We start from the raw sequence: 602 nt of genomic DNA, 5'->3' as shown, positions 1-602 counted from the left end.
ACACACAGAACAGGTGACAGAATCAATAGTACTTGCATAATGAATTTGTTCAAAGGAGACAGTATCGGAGCCTGAGGTTTTCTTCTGTATAACAACTTAACATTTGACTCCTCTGACTATTTTTTATTTGAATATTCTACAAATTCATACAAAGTCAGAAGTAAACACATGTTATGTTTACTGGAAACAAATGGAAGGTGTTAATAAAAGAGAAATATATATATATATGCATATTTAAATGCATAACGTTGTTAATTGCTGTTTAAATGAGCATTTAATATATTAATCCTTATATTAAAATGCACTAAATAAGAACAATAAGAACAAAATACATGTTTGTCTCAGACTAGACTAGATATCTTAACAGAAATAAACCTAAAAAAATGTCTTTCATTTTTGTATATTTTACAACAACAATAATATATATGAAAAATAAGATAGGTAAATGTGTACACACAGTGAATTACAAAAGAGCACATTGCTGAAAAAGTGTTTAAACAGGACGTTCAAACACACGTGGTGATAGTAAACATAACATGTTTAACCAGCTGGTGTGTTTATCTGGCCCTGTGGCCCAGCAGCCTATTGGATAAATACATATC

This window comes from Cynoglossus semilaevis, chromosome 12 (genome assembly GCF_000523025.1).
Source record: "Cynoglossus semilaevis isolate Cse_v1.0 chromosome 12, Cse_v1.0, whole genome shotgun sequence".
NCBI classification, from domain to species: Eukaryota; Metazoa; Chordata; class Actinopteri; order Pleuronectiformes; family Cynoglossidae; genus Cynoglossus; species Cynoglossus semilaevis.
This window is presented reverse-complemented; position numbering follows the sequence as displayed.